General features: G+C 41.6%; 1 protein-coding gene across 1 annotated transcript in view; it reads left to right on the forward strand.

Annotated features, from left to right (window-relative positions):
* Window positions 1-20168, forward strand: part of Arid2 (AT-rich interaction domain 2) — a 118286-nt gene that overhangs the window by 13274 nt on the left and 84844 nt on the right.

Here is a 20168-nt window from a genome sequence, read left to right on the forward strand (position 1 = left end):
GTGTTACAAGCTTGCCCAATATGCCTAGCTTTGACAGCACTTTTTTTTTTTTTTTTTTTCGGAGCTGGGGACCGAACGACAGCACTTTTTAAAATGGTAAGATTCTTAAAAAAAAAAAAAAAAAAAAAATGTATAAGGGCTACAACCAGAGAAAGGAGAGGTAAATAAACACCCGACCGCAGACGGCAGGGAACAGCTGTAACATCCGAGTTAAGGTTACAGCATGCAGTTGAACCTATGTTAAATTTTCTGTTGAATCTCTATTGAAGTGGTTTGTTTTTAATTTGTGTGCATGAGCATACATGGGACCCATGGTGGACAGACTGAGGCGTGATCCTCAATACTGTCTACTTCCCATGACACATTGCCTGCCGCAGCCAGTGAGCCCTCCCTCCTGGCCTCTCCAGCACTGTCCTTCCAGATGCACCTACCACACCTTGCATTTCTACATGGGTTCTGAGGATCAAACTCAAGTTCTTGTGCTTGTAAGGAAAATGCTTTATTCTGAGCCGTCTATTCTGAGTCAGGCTCTCCCTCAGTACATTAGCTGTCTCAACTCACTGTGCACATCACCCTGGTCTCAGATTCCTGTGGTCCTCTTGCCTTAGCTTCCCAAGTGCTGAGATTATAGGCATGAACTCCCAGCCCCTGGCAAGAAGACTTTTATTCTTAGGTAACATATGTGTATACAACATAAAGAGTAAACATAGGCACTGTTCCTCTAAAGGCATCAAGTGATTAGGCAGTACAATGCACAATGTATACATGCACCATTAACTAATAACCAATCTAGATAAAGTGTAAATAAGAATTTATATATTAGTAGCAAAGCATTTAACTTTCAAAGGAGAAAACATGGCAAAAAAAAAATAGACTAGCTCACTATTTTTTCAACCAGGTTACCCTAAAATCATAGACCTTTTGGTTTAATTAATTTACAACAACATCGGGTTACCTGGAAGGGGAGTCAGTGATGTGTTTCTCTAATGATATAAACTTAGAAAGAATGTACCAAACTACTTCCTGAGCACTCTTGACCAGCCAGCCATTGTTACAGAACGCCCTTGGGAAACAGGCTGCACAGGTCCTAACTTCAGTTAGAAACAGCCTCAGTGACTGAGGGAGGAGGTTTGTGTTCTTCAGTATAGGGACGCAGTCTGTTCTACTGAAGGCCTGTTCACCCGAGACTGGGCTGATCTGGCCCCATTGTGAGACTGGGGGGGATGTAACCCAGACTGTCTTGACCTACCTGCTTCTGACGTAATGATAGAGATTTTTTTAATTAAGAAAGCTCTAGGCTTTTGCTGGCTTGTTCCCAGTTAACTTGTAGAACTTATCTTAACCCGTTTATACATTCTGTGTTCTGCCAAGTGGCTCATTAACTGTCCTCACATGGGCACCACGCTTGTACACACCTGGATGGAATCCTCCTGCCTCTTACTCTTTCTCAGAGTCCCTGTCTCTGCCTGGAAGCTCCGCCTATCATCTGCTGCTTTGCTCTAGGCCTTTCAGCTTTTTACCAAACCAATCAGAAGGTGTTGGAGAAGACATTTACAAAACACTGAGATTGGTGAAGGTGAATCTTCATGAAATTAAGAATACCAAAGCCCAGCCTGAGTCAAGTCTCTGCAGTACAAAACAGCATTGGAATAGTACAAAGACAGGCTTCAAACCATGCACAAAAGAGTATCCCAACAATCTTCTTATTCTATACTTACATTAGAAAGTCTTCAGGGAAATGGCTCAGTGACTAAGAGTATTGACTACTCTTACAGAAGATCTGGGTTCAGTTCCTAGAACCCAATGGGGACTTAGAAACTACCTATAACTCCAGTTTCAGGCAATCTGATGCCCTCTTCTGGCATGTAAAAGATTCACACACATAAAATAAAAAAAATGTAAACACAATCCTCAGGTCTGGGAATGACTAAATCAGTAGATAGTTGCCTGGCATGGGCAAGGCCTTGGTACTGCTCTTGTCTTTGCTGTCCAGTGCACGCTTAGTACACAAAATCAGGCAACTGAACTCATTGCTTGACATTTGTGTTCGAGGTAAAAGTTTCACTTTAGGTGTCTACTCAGAGACTGGAGGAGCAGATTGATCTCACCAGTTCTAGATCAATTATAGATTTGAGTGCATCCATTTGATCCACCACCACTAAGTTAAATGTTGTTTACTTTGTGTATTTGACCCTCACCATTAGGCCTAATTTGGTAATCCAAAAGCGTTGTTTGGACATTCCTTTAGCCTTCTAAACCCTGTCGTGTACTCTGTGTGTGTGTGTGTGTGTGTGTGTGTGTGTGTGTGTGTGTGTGTGTGTGTGTATCTGTATGTAACATGTTGTTCTCTGGGTCATCTCTTGATCAGTTCATTGTAAGCAAACTTGCAGGAATTTACTAAGTCTTAGAAAGTCTCCAGGGCTGTGTTGGAATGGATATTAGATGCTGCTGTGTTCACATTTAGTATTGTGCAGCAGCCTTAGTAAAATAGCTTACAGAGCTGAAAGTTCAGGGTTCTAAAGACATGCGCACGAAGTCTGGACAGCTGCAGTTGAGTGTGGCTACCGGGTCACTAGTTCACAGTTCCCTCAGTCTCCTGGGATGGCACTGAAGAAGACAGCCTACCTGGAACAGCTGTCTGATAGGAGCAAGCTGGTGCACCTGCGTGAAGCTACTAGTGTTGGGGAGGACGAGAAGACTGGGGAGGTTCAGAACTGCCTGTTTCTCACTAGTCGCTCCATTCTTTTTTAAAGGAATTCTAGAAGGAGATTGTTAGAGGTTTCTTTGTTATTAGAAACATGGGCTTTATGTTGATGCTAAGATGATGTCATGAATTTAGGCAGAGGCCTTGTTCTAATGGCCATTTGGTGATAGGTCACGTTAGTATTGCCCTTTGCTTTCTTCCTGAAGGATTTTATTTGTAACACAGTGAGGGCAACACAGTTGCTGGGGAGAGTCGTGATCAGTTACTTAAAATACTTTGTCTAGAAAACCTTAAGCTTTGTTTTTTTATAAGTCTGGCTACCAATTCTTTTTTTAATCTTCCTTTTTAATAACAAGAAATTATCGTATAGCAAAACAAAGGAATGATGGGAAGGTTTATTTTAGAAAGTCAATGTAAGAAAGTTCTTTTAAAATATGTTTTTATAACTAGCATATTTCTGGCTTAAGACATCACAGTTGGGCTGTATATTTTATTACCTAACTCATTGAATTTGCATCATTTAAACCTCTGTCCTGAGTGGTTTACATGAACTCATACCCCACTTCATACCCCACTTTGACACAAACCTATTATGATGTTGTAAATCCAGAAACAGAACAAAGGATCTTAAAACATTGTTCAAGGTCCTACAGAGGCTGGGTGTTCATAATGGTGTTCTAAGCTGGGGAGATGCTCAGTGTGTGAAGCACTTGCTGTGCAAGCAGGAGGACCTGAGCTGATATCCCCAGCATAACCGACATGCCAGGTGTGTTGCATGATTGTCTGGAGGCCTGGTCCCCTACAGGGAGTTGGGAAACAGAAATAGCGGAATCTTCTTAAGCATGCAGGTTGATTAACCAATCGAACAAAAACAGTGGAAAACAACACACCCAATCTCAAGGTGGAAAGCCCAGCCCTGAAGTTGTCTTCTGACTTACACATGCCATAGCATCTGCACACCTGCATAAGGCACTGCACACAATGCACGCGCACACACATCATTTGTTACCAAACACATGTGGTAATAGCTGTAACAATTGGTTTGAAAGCAGTAAGCAGGGAGGGGGAGGGAGTGGGGTAGGTGTGGGATTATGAGCTGGTAGTTTTCTAATGTCTCCCTGCATCCTTTTTCAGTAGACTTGGTCTGCTGCACAGCACTTGCCCTTATATTTACCTTTCTGGAGTTCCACAGTTACTCTACAAGATAGGACCTATCCTATTTTCTAGATTACTGAAGAAAGCTCTTTAAAACTTGACCGGAACTCCAGTCCCTCCTGTCTCCCAAGCACTGGGGTTACAGGTGAGTGCCACAGTGCTTTCAAGTCCCATTGTCAAGGTACGGTTGGTGCTCTAGCTTGGTGGGGTACAATATACTAGTCCTGTTTTGTACCTAAGTCTTAGGTCAAGGACGTTTACAAACAAAAGTATTTATGTATTTAAAGCCCTCCCCCAACTTCCTGATACACTGTAGCTTAACTCTGTTAGACTCTCCTGTCACTTCCTGGTACACTATAGCTTAACTCTGTTAGACTATCCTGTCACTTCCTGATACACTGTAGCTTAACTCTGTTAGACTATTCTATCACTTTCTGGTACACTGTAGCTTAACTCTGTTAGACTATCTTGTCACTGGCCAGTTTCTTAGGGACTCATGCAAGTAATTATGGTGGCTCTTTCTAATTTTGTATAGTCCGAAAATTCAAAACTATAATTCAGAATTAGAAGTATAACATTTTATTTAGTGATTTGGACCTAAGATTCTCATGTGGCCTTTTCATATGGTTTTATAAAGCAGACATCAAGACTCAGTGGTAGCAAAGAAAATAAATATGTGTGATAAGTATGGCTTTTGTATAACTTTATCACTTAATTTATTTTCTTTTCTCTCCTTTAAGAGGATGGGATGGGGTCTCTAGGCCTTGAACTCTTTGTAGCCAAGAATGGCCTTGTGCTCCTGATGGTGCTGCTTTCTCCAGAAACATCTCAGAAACTGCCATGCCCAGCTCAGGTGGAAATGGGCTTACCCCTGGGTGTGGTGAGTGCAGGGCCAGCACCGTACCAACTCAGCTGCATGCCCAGGCTTCAAAACATATTTAAGTAAAACTACATACATTAATGTTTCCCTGTCTGGTTTATAACTTAACAGCATGAAAATATAATTTTATGTAGATAAAATTTGGCATATAGTGATGCTGACCATAGTAAGCTGGCATTTGCAGATCCAGGATTTTTCCAACAATAGCTACTTTCAGAAGAAATGGATGCTAGAAATGGTGTGGTAGCCTGGTGGATGCAGTGTGTGGGTTAAAGTGACCCCGCTGTCACGTTGGTGACAGTTGGTGTTTGCCTAGATGGGGTAATGTGCTCATCTGCATTGTTTTAATTCTTAACACTGTCCCACACGGTTGATGCCTATGGTATTACAATACTAGGAAACAAAGTCTAAGAAAGGGGTCAGTAGTTTACACAAGGCACACGAACAGAAAGCAGTGAGCTGGTCTGCTTCCAGGGACAACACTTTTCATGGCCATGTAAAGTATTGCTCTTTATTTAGTCAGTCACAGAATGGGACAGCCACTAATAGAGACAGAAAAGGCACAGTTGTTACTGTACAGAAACCAAGGTTTTCGTTGGTGAGACAGAGCCAGTTTATGGTTTCTGTTACAGGCTGAGTGCTGTTCTATCCACTGACCATGGATCAATGATGATGAAGAGTAATCTTTGGAATTAGTGAAAGGACTAAAAGAAGAAACAAAGTAAAATGACTATGTGAAGTAATAGGGCAAGGAAGAAAAACAACATAGAAGGGACATTGTCTTTGGATGGTAGGGTTCCATCTTTAAATAGGTAAAGCCTTACTTACCAAGGGGTATCACTGAATAGAGACAGCAGAGCTGAAGGAGCATCCAGTGGATCCCTGTGTTAGGAGTACGTAGGCAGTAGGAGGCAGCCTGTTGTGTTCTAGGAAAGCTAAGGAGGTGGTGCTGGTTAGTTTTTGTCAACTTGACACAAACTGCTCATCTGGGAAGACAACTTTAATAGAAGCATGGCCTCCTCTGTCAGGGTCCTCTGAGGGCATGTCTGTAGGGCATATTCTTGGTTAATGATTAATGGGGGAGGGCCAGCCCACTGTATAATGCTATCCCTAGGTCCTGGGTTGTATAAGAGAGCTGCCTAAGCAAGTCTTGGGGAGTGCGCCAGTAAGCCTCCTTCCTCTCCACTTCAGTTCCCACCTCCAGGTTCCCGCTTGAGCTCCTGCCCTGGCTACCTTTGATGACCCTGATCCTTCTAAACTGGTTTTGGTTAGTGTTTCCTCACAGCAACAAAAACCAAATGAAGACAGGCCACTGTGGCTGGAGTTGGTTCTTGGATGGTTTTTAAAGGTCTGTGGCTTTTACTGTAGCTGTTGTTTGTTTAGTTTAGTTTCATTAGTTGAATTTTTTTGGGGTGCTTTGTGAAGTATAATTTCCAAGTGTAGTGTAGAGTCAAGGTTAGAAGCAAGGAATGTGAATGTGAAATCACGAAGGAGAAAAATTGACAGTACTTTTAGTACCTTTTACTGCGCATCCCGGCAAGTCTTTGGAGGATAGATCCACGAGTCTGTCTTAAGGCTTGCTGATCTGTTTGTTGACGGTGGTTTGTCTCCTTGCTCTGCCTTTGCCTGTTCTATCTTTCCGCTTGGAGTCCTTCCATTCTGTACCTGAGGTGCTCCTGACCCATCTTTAAAACTTAACATTCTCTTTGTTATGTATAATGCCTCATCTCTCCCAGTTGCTTCAAGTGATTTTTTTTCCCTTGCAGGGCCACTTTGCCCTCTTTATACTTCTAAATTAGCAACCTCTTTCTTACCTGAGGAGCCCAAAGGCTGGGACCTAAGGTTTTTTTTCTTGTTTGTTTGTTTTGTTTTGTTTTGTTTTTTGTCCCCCCCCCCCCCCCAGAGCTGGGGACCGAACACAGGGCCTTGCGCTTGCTAGGCAAGCACTCTACCACTGAGCTAAATCCCCAACCCCTGGGACCTAAGTTTTAGGTATGTTTATAGCACCAGAATATTCATGCAGTCTGATTACTGAATGAGCTACTTGACATGTGTCTAATGGAGACCACATGAATGCTTGGAAAGTCATTTGAACTGAAAAAAAAAAAAAAAAAAAAAAAGAGGGTGGGGGAGAATCACTTTAGTTTCAGAGTAAAAGACAGCAGCATGTGGATGAGGCCTTGAGCTCAGCCTGGTGTTGAAAGCTTGGATCCAGATAAAAAAAGAAAAGGTGGATGGGGGACTGTTTTAGATATACGGAGAGGAGGAAGTGAGGATGTTTAACTGTGGTTGGTGATGAGCGTGGTTATAGGTTTGAACATGTGCTTTGTGAATGGGGCAGGACGGTAAAAGATTTTCTTTTAAAAATCAAAGTAAAATCTTTAAAAAAGGGGGGGGGCTGGAGAGATGGCTCAGTGGTTAAGAGCACTGTCTGTTCTTTTAGAGGTCCAGAGTTCAACTCCCAGCAACCACATAGTGGCTCACAACCATCTGTAATGAGAGCACATGCCCTCTTCTGGCGTGTCTGAAGACAGCTACAGTGTACTTATATACAATAAATAAATAAATCTTTAAAAAAAAAAACAAAACGAAAATCAAAGTATGTAAGTACACACACATTCATACATGTGTGCATGTAAGTACACACACATTCATACATGTGTGCATGTAAGTGCACACACAGTTATACATGTGTGCAGTAGTGTGTGTGTGTGTGTGTGTGTGTGTGTGTGTGTGTGTGTGTGTGTGTGTGTGTAGACGTGAGGCTTGATGGCATGCTGCCTGTATTTGTTCTTTAGCAGAACAGCATCTGAAGGGAAATTATGTTTAACAAAGCCCTCTTTTCTGTGCCCTTTATCTATTTGTGTGTAGGTTCACCCTCATGAGTTTGCAGCCACATAAGCTGTGGGATTACAGATAAACTGTCTTATGTCCTCCACTGAAGGAGCTTTGTACAGCAGCTCACTGTATTTGGCATAGCAGTCTTTGCATCTATATTCTAAAACTACATGAGCCAGTCGGTGTGAACAGCTGTATATGCTCATTAGAAAATGGACCAAACTAAAGAGAGATGTTCGTGCTTAGCTGTAAACGTCTTAAGTATGTTTTTAAACCTTGGATGTTCTTGGACACACCACAGTGTGGCATCATAGTTAAGAGTTTATATAGGATCCATATGTTAACCGCTGTTGCGTGGTGTGCAGGTGAGTTAGGTGCATGGAAGGGTGTGCTGAGGTGATATGAACATGGCGTGTGCTTTCCTGTCAGGGGCTTGAGGATCTGTAGATTTGTAGGTCTGGCTGCCATGGGAACAATATGTATGGGTACTAGGGGTGCAATTGTATCTTCTACTGTTCAACAAGCTGCATTCTGAATGAAGAAAAACCACAATCCGTTCTTTTTATTGGATCATTACAAGGAAAAGACATTTAAACGTCTCCTGAAATAGCAGATCCTCTTTGCTGCACCATTTGGGACAGTTGACTGCCTGGGTTGTCTTCAGCGTGGTCCTCAGGCCAGAATCTTCACACTGTAGAAAAAAGTGGTTTGTGTTCAGTTGGAGTTTTAAAATGTGTTATATGAGTTAGACATGGTTCTTTTGTGTGCCCTCTCTTGAGAATAGTATGCTTGCAGTGTGTCTTGACCATCCACATTTGAGTAGACATTACCTGATCTCGTCTCTCTCCCGGCCTCACTAGCCCTTAGAATTAATCCACTCGCAGGATTACCGTGAATAGGAAGTACTTTGTCAGCAGACAAACTTGGTAGGTAAAAATGAACGCAAGCGAGATAGTGTTGGAAACTGCTCGACTTGCTGAGATGGATGGAAAAGCCCACAGCTTCCTGGTTCCGGAGAGCATGCAGACTGTGACTGGGCACAGAGTGCTTGATTGTAAGAAAAGAAGCCAGGGTGTCTCTGGCTGACTGATGCAGCAGGAGAGCAAAGCTGCACATGCTGTTACTGTACTCGTCAGAACGGGGTGCCCTGAGAACTGTCTGGTAGAAGGACATTTAGGACCCTTGATCTTTAGTGCCTAGGATTAGGTTTCAACCCTTGAGTGTAAATTCCTCCTGCTCTTATCCTGTAAATGGAAATTGCAAACATGATTCAATTAGATCTAGTTATTCCTAACCCATGAAGTACATCTGTTGTCCATTACTGCTCTGGTCTTCTTGCGCTGTGGTGCTGTCCTGCTATGCTTGCTCTCCAGTGCTTTCCCAGTGTCCCTGTGCATGACTGACAGATGACACTGAGTGATCCCTCATGAGAGCTGTCTTTAACAAGATGTATAAAGTTGTTTCTCAGGAACCTAAATAAACCAGAAGTATACTCTGCCTTGTGATATAGCACACACGCCCCCCTCCCTTTGAGAAAAACATAAATAATGGGGTCTATACGGCATGGTCTTTAATATGAAAGACCATTGAGCCTGTCATTGAGTCAGAACCTTTTACCTGTGTGATATCCTCCACGGGAAGGAACTGTTGTAACTGGAGTAGGCAGACACTAAGATACAGGGACTTAAGGACAGCAGAACTCTGCATCTTAGCATTTTATGTTTCCATAAGTTGTCCAGACCTGCAGTAGCTCAGAGGCGTCCTTGGGCCTTACTGTACACGGCGGGCATCTCTCGACTCGATTTACTGCCTGCCACCTTAAGAGAGGAGCCCAGCCCCTTTCTGCGCTACGGACAGACGTGACAGTTGTACATACCTTGACCTTTCCCATGCCACCAAAAAGAACTTTGTCACCTCACTGATCCTGTACTAAGCCTCAAAGAATTATCCAGAAGTCACATACAGATATGTCCACTATCACGGTAGAAGACATGCACACACATGCATGCACCGCAGTGACATCTGGGGCGGGAGTCGATGGGCAAGTAGTTGTCAGTTTTTGTCACCCATCATTTTGGTGTCCCTTGCCAGGTATTGAAGTGCATCCTGATATACCATAAAGGGATTAATGGTGTGTGGTGGACATTCTGTTAAGTGTAGTATATTCTTTTTTAAACATTTTCTTTTAATAAAAAGTTAACAATAGGTACATTGTTTACAAAAAGAAAGGACAAGTTAGAACTGTGTGTGTATATATATATAATATATATATTATATATATATTTTTAAATTCTCTGTGAGTAAGCAAGAGTTTAGTGTATGAAATACTCATTTTCCTTAAGATGCATTGGCACAGATCTTAATTAGTACAGGGTGTGTGTGTGTGGGGGTGTGGGTGTGGGTGTGGGTGTGAAGAGATATGATTCCTTAGGACTCTTTCAGTCTTCTGTTTTCTTACTTTCCTTCATATTTCTGGTCCTCTCCCCTTTGTAACTAATGCCAGCCCACCAGCGTTTCTCCCACTTGCAGTCCCAGAGGCACTGTTGTTTCCCACTATGGTCTCTTTTTCCTTTACTGGTTTTGATGATTATTTAAAGGTTTGTAGCTGCTAATGGCAGATAAGTGGAGAAATGCAGCGTCTGTCCTCTGGGGATGGGGTTACCTCACTCAGTGTGACCTTTCTAGATCCACTACTTACCGGCAAGCATTCGTATTTAAGCACCGAAGAGTCTTCCTCCATAGTGTATGTGCACCGTGTTTCCATTGCCCGTTCCTCAACTGAGTAGCACTGCTTGCCCCTGTTTCCTAGCCACTGGGACTGGAGTGGCAGTGGGCATGGGTGACAAGTGTCTGAGTCCTTTGGACATATGCCAGGCAGTGGCAGGTATAGTTGGATCACATGGTAGGTTTGTTTTTAGCTATTCGAGAGGTTTTCAACTGATTTCCAAATTGGCTGCATGTAATCCCAGTAACAGGGAATGAGGCCTTCCTTTCCCAACATCCTCTCCAGCATTGGTTGTCTGTTGTTTTGTTGATCTTGGCCGTCTTACCTGGGGGAGGTCAAATCTCAAAGATGTTTCTGTTTACGTTTCACTAATGCTAGGAGAAGGAACATGTTTAAAAAGTTATTTTTTAGCCATTTGGTAATTTCTTTTGAGAATTCTGATTGGATCTCAAGACCAGTTTTTGAATGGGTTATTGATTTTGTTTTACTTTTTCAATTCTTTGTATAGACTGGATATTAATCTTCTGTCAGACACACACACACACACACACACACACACACACACACACACACAAACACAGAGACACACCTCCCATTCTGTGGACTTTTCTCTCCCCTTCAATGCCTGTTTTCCTGCTGTAAAGAAACTTTAGTTTTCTGAAGTCCCACTTGGCCATTGTTGGTCTGAATTCCTGGACAGATATGGTCCTATTCAAAAGGCGAGGATTTCTGTGTAGCTCAGTGTCATCCTGAAGCATGATACTGTGCTTCTTATGCTTTTATTAAAGGTATAAGCCACCATACCCAGCTTTAGTGACATTTAAAAATAATGGTCATATTTGAAGGTTTATTTATAACACATAATCTTCATGTAGTTATTTTTTGATAATTCTAAGTTTGTTTACAATGCTATTTATTTTTTGATAATTAATTTCCAAGAAATTTTTCTTTAAGGTCTTAGTTAGAATTTATATATGTTGAACTTAATTTTTTTGTTCTTCAACTCTAGGTATTACATTTAAAATTTGCTTTATAATCTACAGGTTAATTTTCAAGCACAAGATTTTTAAACTTTGTATTTATTTTGTTATTTTGTAAAGATGTGCCTTCAGATTTTATGAATGCTTCCCTGCATGAAATAAGTGTACGTGTGTAAATGCCTGTACTCACAGATGTCAGAAGAGGACCTTAGGCTGCCTAGAACTGGTTACAGGTGGTTATGAGCTCCAGTGTGGGCGCTGGAACTGAACTCAGGTTCGCTGCAAGAGCAAGTCATGGTAACTATTGAGCCACTCTCCAATCCCCTTGGTTTTAATTTCTTAAGAGATGGTGTACCCCAGTAAGTCCAGGCTGGCTCTTAAACTCTAGTGTTGAAGGCACACTCCCTCAGCTTCCCAAGGAGCAGAACTGTTAAGTGTATACCACTGTGTTGGTCAGTGCCCATGGCACTGAATGAGAGCATTGGATCCCCCGGAACTGGAGTTACGGATGGTTGTGAGCTGCTGTACGGATTCTAGTAATGAACCCACATGCTGTGCTGGAGTAGCCAGTAATCTTAACTGCTGAGCCATTCTCCTAGCCCTAACTACGGATTTTAATTTTTTTTCTGTTTGCTTTGTAAACATCATCTGTGTTTGGTGATTTTTGTGACATGTTTATTGATGTCTATTTTTGTAAGTTCTTGTTGTTGGTAGAGCTGTGGCATGAACTCTGAACCTTGGTGCACATGAGGTGAATGTCGTGTCAAGGGCTGCACCGTCTGCTCTTCGCTCCTTGTTTTCTGTGGGGGATAGGATGGAACCTGAGTCAGTCTCCTGCTTCAGCCTCCCAGACTCTGGGATTACTAGTGTATGGCACTACACCCGGCTTTGAGCTATTTCTGCGGGCTGTTATATGGCTATTATTATTATTATTTTTTCAATATCATGTACATTTTTAAACCTTTGGGTCTTTTTGTGGTGAACTTTTGAGATACCTTATTCCAATATGAATAATTCACATTTAATGTGTTAACTATGATGTAAAACTATAAGCATGCTTTCCTTCTTAATACTTTGAGGATAAGATCGCATGGTCCTCTTGCTGCTCTGGTATTGATCTTGATATCTGACAGCAACTTGATCTTGTTTGTTTCCTTCTTTACTTGTTTATGGGTGATCTTTCTCCTTTTCTTGGTTGGAGCTTTTTAAATTTTAGTCATCAAAAGCTTACATTTTACTCTTGTTTAGGTATGTACTTTTTATTTTCTTGGTACTTTAAGCTATTTCAACTTCTGATGTCATATGGTTTTTGTGAAATTTCATTATTATGTAGATACTTTAATTCTGCTCCATCGTCTGTCCCTTTTTTGGCTTATAGAACTGCTGAGTAGACATTAACACACATCACTCTCTCCATATTATCTTAACCTGCCTTCTTTCTCCTTTCCTTCCTCCGTGTCTTTTTGTGAGTTATAATTTATGAGCACTCTTGGGTATGCACAGATGCTTTCCTGCCAGTGCCTTGGCATATGTGAAGGATGGCGATTGGTATCAGGCTGTCTTCTCAATTGCTTTTCTACATCATTCTTTGACACAGGGCCTCACTGAATCTGGAGCTGACAGTTTGGCCAGAGAGGCCTTGGGATTGGACCAAGATCCTCCTGTTCCCATCTGTAACAGTCTGTGCTGTGGATGGATAAGGCCTCTCTAGGCTTTTATGTGGGTTCCCGGAGATCTGAACTCAGGTCCTTTTAGCAAGCACTTTACCCACAGTGTCGTCCTCTCAGTCATTTGTTGGTTCGTTGTTTGTTTTGAAGAAGGGTCTTTTGCATTCCTGGTTGAATTCACTTGGTTTTGTATTTCTAGTCTTCCCCAGTGGTCTTTGGAACATGTAGATTCAGTCTTAAATACTACCAGATTGTTCTTTGTCTCTGTCCATTCTGTGATTCAAATGTTATTTTTATGACTATAAATATACACATGTATGTGGCGGATACAGTTTCAGCTACTTTCTTCCATTCTTTTTGTTTCTATCTCTTCTAGTCTTGACTACTTATTCTTACGTCATATTTCTACTTTTTCTTGTGTTTCTATAAGGATTTATAAAAATGATTTCCTCTGCACTGCTTCTTCAATTGGTCATTTCTTGTATGTTTACGTGTGCTCTGGCCTTCCTCATCTTTTAATCCTGGGTGGTGATATATTTTTAGAGTAAGAAATAACCCAGATGTAGACTTACTTGTATTTGCGGCTGCCTCTAGTTTGTTCCCCTGAGGCTGTTGCTTAGGACAGTGTTTAGGTCATTTCCTCTCTTCTCTTTTGACACTGGTATCAGGCTGTTGCTGACGCTCTCTAAGACAGTTACCTACCTGCATATGAGAATCCAGACTGCTGAAAGTGCTCACCACTAGACTCCTGAGTCAGTTCTCCCTAGAGGTGAGCTGTAGCATGCGTGTGCTGTGTACTTCCTGTGTGTGCTCACTGTTACCTGCTCTGCAGTGTGACTGAGAACCAGCAGTGTTAGAAAGGATATCTCTGTAGCAGACTTTGAGTAACCAGCAGATGGTGCTGCTCCCTTACCTTTTCAAGATCCAAAATCCTTCTAGTCAGTCGCTGCAATGATGCTCCCATTTCTTGCAAGCCAGGCATGTGGTGTGCGCCTGTATGCCCAGCACCAGAGTGTGTACCTGTGTAAAAGCCTGAGGCCGGCTGGGGCTGCATCAGCAAGAAGAAACCAGTTCTCTTTAACAATTCATTCCCTTTTGTCTTGTGTAGAACCTAACTCTTCAGATTACAGTGTATTTGAAAACCTTTTATGACAGGAATGTAACTAGCTTTGAAACAATTGCGATCAGTAAGACTTACCCAGTTACTTCTATAGTATCCTCGGTACCCTGCTGAGGTAAGGCCAAGATGATTTCTCCCATGAGACAGTTTCACTTAATCTGTTTTTAAGTTGTGGGTTACTGTTGGCTCTTCAGATACAAATTCTATCTAAAATGTTTAATAATGCTAAAATCCCTAAAATCATAAAATGCCTGTAGAGAAAGGGACAGTTGAAAGGGGAGACCTGGAGTTTGCTCCTACTGAGAGGATTAATACTTAAAAGAATTTATGCCTTTTATATTGTTCATAGTTTTTAAAAGGATGATTGTATAGAATTATTTTGTTTTTAAATCATTTTGCAAGTAGATCAAATTTTTCGATCAAAATAGCAAGTAGAAATGATCCCCTTAACCTTGCCACTCACTGTATGCTTTATACTCGAAAACAGAAAGCAATCAAGAAGTCAACGCCAGCTTTCTAACAGCCTGACATTGCCATTTCTCAGTGCTTTTCTAGAGACCGATATTAAGGAAAGTGCTTACATTATGTGTGCATGTGTGTGTGTGTGTAGACAACTTCTGCAGGGTGGGTCCTGGGGTTCAAACTGAGGTCCTCACCTGCTGAGCTGTCTTTCTGGCCCTGTAGCTAGGTGACATTTGTTTGTTTTTTGTCTCCCCCTTTATATATTTAAGCGTAATTTACTTTTACTTCTTACTATGTGCAATTTAGACACATTAAACTGTTTGAACTTTGCTCTGTGAATTTTGACAAACTCAGTTGTGTAAATGCCATAAGAAGGAAGAGATAGAGTCCCAGGACTTATCTCCCATGGCCTTTGTAGGCAGCTGGAACTTTCGTCGCTGGTCTCCAACAATCTTTTTTACATCCTCCCATGTTTGCCTTCCAAGAGCCATGCAGAGGGAGTCATATCATCGTTCATTTAGTCTGGCTTCTTTAGCTACTTAGTCAGTTTGAGATTAATACATATTTTTCCTGTATTAGTTTTTCCCTTGAGTATGAAAGCCCATATTGGCTTGTGTGTTGAATTCTTAGTCTTTGGCTATTGACAACACTTTTTGGAAAGTGGTAGAAACGTGAGTTGGTAGGGCCTCTGAAGTAACTAGGTTACTGGAGGTGTGACTTTGAAGGTTATAGCTAGTTCCAAGTCTAAAGATCCAAGTCAGAATTAATGCAATAAAAAGAGAAAATGACAGGAGGTTGAAGATAGAGCTGACTCAAGGTCCTTTGTGTTTTGGGTGTCACTTTATTGACTTAGCAGGCAAGCTTAACCTTTAAAAGGATGCTAATAGTGTTAGACAGTAAACTGGTTTAAAAAAACTATTGCTACTATCTTTCTTATAATTTACTTCCAATGACTGATATTTTGGTAGACAAAAAGGGATTTATTTACAAATAGTTGGATATGTATATATATTATTTCTAACTTGATTTAGTGCCCCCTCCCTCCAGTATAGCTCCTGTATGATTCTTGATTCTATAGCAGCATTCTTTTAAATTGACATTCCTCTGCCAACAGAATTAACATTTTAGCATTTTCTTGAAGTTTGTAAAGAGGTGCAGATTTCTGGGAATACACACTAGATGTGACTCTCAGGTTAAGGCTGGACAGACTGTCGAGCTAAGGATTCTGATGTTGAAACGCTTCTCTAGAAAGGGACTTGTGGGATTAATATGGTCAAGGCAGTGTGCATATGGACACACACACAAATATAGGACTGTGCTAACACTTGTAGTCATATTAAGAAAAAGTATCAAATGGTATTCTCGAACGTTCATGGTGGAGACTGCTGGAGATAACTGATTTAAAGAGTGATGAGAAGAGTCCAAAATTCGATGCCTAGAGTAGTGTTACCAGTCTATTTGAGGGTCGTTTTGTTTTATAGTGTAATAAGTATTATTAATACTCTGACTAATGCTATCTATAATAGTTCAGTTCCTGTCAGAATGTTGATTTGTATAACACATAGGACATGCCGTAATATTAAATGTACAGTGCAGGTACAGCCCACACCTGCGTCTTCATACACAAGCGGCGTATCAGTAAAGTGCTTGTGTCTGTGAGGGACAGGCCTTGTGTATTCAAGCTCTATTCTTGTAAACTCTTTGAAGCTGATCCCAGATTCTCTTTCAATACAGTTATTTAAATGTGTTATCCATCTTGATGGAGGAAAAATATTTCATATATATGTATATGTATATATACATACATATATGAATTGTTGAACTGTGCTTTGATATTTTATAAGTTTTGAAATAATATATTTAATAGTTTTGTTAACAGCACTGATTAAAACCTCAGAACTTTTAAAACCTTATGCCTTTTTTGTTGGTTGGTTGGTTTTGTGTTTGTTTCTTGAGACAGGGTTTCCCTGTGTAGCCTTGGCTGTCCTGGAAGTCACTTTGTAGACCAGGCTGACCTCAAACTCACAGAACTCCTCCTGCTTTTGCCTCCCGAGTGCTGGGATTAAAGTTGTGTGCCACCAAGCCTGGCAGTTGTACACCTTTTTAAGGAGGGTGATTTATAGACTGAGACGGACAGATGGCCGAATGACGATGACTGTGTTGTTAATTCCCCATTCTCACTTGACTCCCATAAGTCTCGGTGGAGAACCCATACTGTGTAAAAACAGTTAAAGGATATGCCTAAGTCGAGTGTCTACTCGGGCTGTCGAGCTGCACATGTCTGCGTGTGTTTGTGGGGCGCAGAGTGGGATTGATAATGCCCTGTGGGGCCTGACTGACCAGTACCTGCTCTGAAGTTACAGACGGTGAACGACTTTTGCTCAGTGTAGTTGTTTATCTCAGTGAGAAAAATATGTTGCTGTGGGATTCTATGTAATGCATTTTTATTTGAATTATTTTAAAGTTGGATAAATGATTATTTATATAGTTCATATTTCAGCACTGAATCTCAAATAATACTTTATTCGATCACATGGCTTTAACCCTTTGTAAGTAATGGGTGTTTTTTTCATAATTGAGCTGTATTTGTTAGTTATAGAGAACCTGTGAAAAATCAAGAAACTACAAATTACATGTGCCTCTAATTCCGAAATAATCTTATTTAATGTGCTGTGCTCTCCACCTAGACTTTTTCAGAAGTACACATTTTAAGAGAAGAATTACTTAGGTTTTTAGATATCTACTGAGGAATTTTTCCATATCATTATCTAGCTTCTAAACTAACTTCATTTTTATATTATGCCACTTTCCCTGTCATCAGCCATTTAAATTACCATGTGCTTTAATGTCATTTTTATATCTAACTTCTTTTTTTTTTTTTTTTTTCATTTCTTTTTTTCGGAGCTGGGGACCGAACCCAGGGCCATGCACTTGCTAGGCAAGCGCTCCACCACTGAGATAAATCCCCAACCCGTATATCTAACTTCTTATTTAATGATTTTTTTTCCTTCTAGATTCTTAGTTGCCGATATTATTGATTGAGAGAGCATAATTCTCATAATTGTTAATGTGTATCACCAAATACCATCCAACACACGGTTCCAGCAAACTTCTTCTGGTAGTCTGTGAGATGTTATTACCCTTGGTAGTGCTCTTTATTACTATTTTAGAAGAAGAAATTTTTAAAAGGTCCTTACAGTTGAGGGGAGGAACCACCCTGTACTTTATATATCAACTACTGTCAATACTCAAACTTTTTGTTGTAATAATTACAGCTTAAAATAGATTTTACTTTAAAACATTATCTTTACTCCATATCCCTTAAATTAGAATGTAGTTTATGAGATTCTCAACTTGAGGCTGGGAATGGGGCTCATGTCGCAGGCTGCTTGCCTGTTGTGCACACAGTCCTGGGCCAGTGCCCAGCGTATCATAGCCCAGGCCTGGTAGGTAGCACATGCCTGTAGTTCCAGCACTTGGGACAGACCTGAGCAGGAAGAGGAAAGGACAAGAAAAAGCAAAATGGTCACCTTGGGAGTGTTTGTTATAAAAAAAAGTTTTTATTATTAAAAATTTTAGATTACATTTACTTTTTTGAATAGCGGGGCACTCATTTTGAAGTCAACACTAACTTGTGAGAGTTGATTCTCTACCCCTCCCAACCAGTTATGGTCATCAACTTGTTGGCAAGTGCCTTTATCTACTGAGTTGTCCAACCAGCCTTTTTAATATTCATTTAATAGATAAGGAAGCAGCTAGAAGTTTGTCTATTGTAACATAGTTGCAAAAACCATAATCCTGGAGCCTAAAGAGTAATGTCAAAGTAGCACTCTTAAATTTTGATGCCGGGATGGCTACTCCTAAAACTTGGTAAAATAGGAAGCCTCTTATTTTTCTACAGTAGAAAAGTATAACCTAAGTATTCATTTGATGTCATTTTAGGTCATTATTTTGATATTAATTCCATAGTTGAAACAGTATATTAAATCTTGATGGTTTGGTAAAAGTAAAAGACTATAGCAAAACTAAAGAGTTGAACACTGATGATAACCAGTGTGATATCAGATATGTGGCAGTTGAAATGCAAGTGAAAGTCAGTTTCTCCAGTAATGGTTTCCTGTTGTATGCATGTTGGGTCCAGCAGTAGTTCCGCTCCTCCGGTTTCGCCCACCCAGGGTGTCGAGACGCTGCTCACTGGGCTGGAAGGATGAAGTGGAGTGTGGGGTAGGCAGGATTCTGGTCCACCTGGGCAAGTACTGGGGAGGGGGTTGTGGGGGACTGACAGACACGAAGGGAGGGAGAGCATGCCGTGCTGGAGAATCTTAGTGTTAGAGCCCTTTAATGAACTTCTCTGGCGGTCTTTAATGAAACAGCTCTGGCAGACTTCAAGGAAGCAGCTCTTGTGTGACGTAGAAGGTCTTATATAATTTCAATTTTTTAACGTATCACCCACCAGAAGTAGTAGAAAAGAAGGGATACAGGGGAAGTGGACCTGTTTAGAAAGGTTCTTTGGAGCAGCTCCTGTCTGTGTTGTCTGGAAATTGGCAGTTCAGTTCACAGGTCAGCAAGCAGTGGCAGCTTACACTTGCAAACACTGCATGGATACACCAGTAGTCCAGGTTGATAGTCGGGTTAGCAACAGTTGACTTGAGCTAGCAGAAACAGCCAGGCCTCAGTCTTGGCCTCCAATCAGCAGGACGGACCAGGAGGAACACCAGGAGAAGTTCTCGGCTGTGCCTGTCTCAGGGAAGTGAAGATCAGCGGAGACACAAGACCCACAAGCATTGTACAGCTAGCTGTACCAGCAAGCCAAGCTCCATCTCTGTCACTCCGTGGAGTCCTATTTATACCCTCCACGTGCCTTGCCTCAGCACGTGCATCCAGTCAGCCCGAGCCCTGGGAAGCAACAGCAAACTGCAGCAGCCACCAGAAGGTTTTGGTGCATTTCTTTCTCTGGAGCCCCAGCAAGTGCAGCTCAACTACGCAATGTAACGTAGACCAATACATGCTTGTTGTTAGCAAAGAATCCTTCATCATGTGTCCTTTTGCATGCTTGCCCTAGCAGAACATCCTCTCTCCTGTGTCTGCTACAGCGAAATGTTCCTTCACGAGTCTGCCTTAGCCTTTCACACCTGTGTCCACCTTAATGAAATGTTCTTCATGCGTTTGCCCCAGCAAAACACCGTCCAACTGACTTTCCAAAGGGCCCCTAAGTTTCCACTTGAGTCTTCACTTCTGCGCATACCTGTACTCGTGGACTTTCCCTCATTTGTATGGAAAGGCATTTCAGGAATCCCAGGTTCTTGTTGGGCCAGTTAGTATGGGGAAGAGAGGAAGTTAGTTGAATTTGGAGGTCTGGCAAAGACTGCTCAACTTCCCCAGGTAAAGGGTGTTGGGGGTCCCGGTCCCTAGCCCAGGTAAAAGAAGGAGAAGCCCTGGTTGTAAAGGGAACCTCCATTTTGCATGGAGCTCAGAGAGCTATCCGGACAATGGTGGACTGCAGAGTTTCCCCACAGCTTCCAACCTGCAAGCCATTGGTGCCTGTACCCTTTAGAGTTCAGGACTTCCTCCTTGTTCATGGGTCCCATAGTGCAGTTAGAGTGAACTGCCGTCAACCATGCTCTCAAAAGATAAAAT

This window comes from Rattus norvegicus, chromosome 7 (assembly GCF_021556685.1).
Source record: "Rattus norvegicus strain SHRSP/BbbUtx chromosome 7, alternate assembly SHRSP_T2T, whole genome shotgun sequence".
Lineage (NCBI taxonomy): Eukaryota > Metazoa > Chordata > Mammalia > Rodentia > Muridae > Rattus > Rattus norvegicus.